This window comes from Arachis stenosperma, chromosome 5 (genome assembly GCF_014773155.1).
Source record: "Arachis stenosperma cultivar V10309 chromosome 5, arast.V10309.gnm1.PFL2, whole genome shotgun sequence".
Taxonomy (NCBI): Eukaryota; Viridiplantae; Streptophyta; class Magnoliopsida; order Fabales; family Fabaceae; genus Arachis; species Arachis stenosperma.
The window spans coordinates 60,485,752-60,486,404 of record NC_080381.1 but is presented as its reverse complement, the minus strand read 5'-3'; the positions used below and the strand labels follow the sequence as shown (position 1 = coordinate 60,486,404).

General features: G+C 44.7%; 1 non-coding gene across 1 annotated transcript; it reads right to left on the bottom strand.

Annotated features, from left to right (window-relative positions):
- Positions 1-215: 215 nt before the first annotated feature.
- LOC130983953 (small nucleolar RNA R71) lies at positions 216-319 on the bottom strand. Its single transcript, XR_009087919.1, has one exon. It is a non-coding gene; the product is annotated as a small nucleolar RNA R71 (small nucleolar RNA).
- Between the last annotated feature and the right edge of the window lie 334 nt (positions 320-653).

Genomic DNA, 653 nt, shown 5'->3' with positions numbered 1-653 from the left:
GATCCAAACCAACATCTCACAAAATTCCTGAGAATTTGCGACACTGTGAAGTCCAATGGAGTCCAGGAAGATGCCTATAAACTGCTCTTGTTCCCATTTTCACTTAGGGACAAGGCAGCTAAGTGGCTGGAATCATTCCCAAGGGGGAGCCTAACAACCTGGGATGAGGTGGAAAGCAAGTTTCTGGCACGTTTCTACCCCCACAAAAGGTCAATAGGCTTCGATCTGAGGTTCAGACTTTTCGACAACAAGATGGTGAAACTCTCTACGAGGCATGGGAGAGGTTCAAGGAGTTGACAAGGAAATGCCCACCAGACATGTTCCATGACTGGGTGCAATTGCATATTTTCTATGATGGACTTTCTTATGAATCAAGGAAGGCTGTAGACCATTCATCAGAAGGTTCATTAAACAGGAAAAAGACTGTGGAAGAAGCCATTGAAGTGATTGAGACAGTGGCTGAGAATGAGTACTACTATGCTTCAGAGAGACACAACACTAAGGGAGTTATGGAGCTGAACCATGTTGATACAATTCTAGCCCAAAACAAGGTGTTTGCCAAGCAACTAGCAGAGCTCACCAGGAAATTAGGAACAAATCAAGTGGCTGCAATACACACACAAGATCAAGAGGAGGTAAGCACTGAAGGAGGT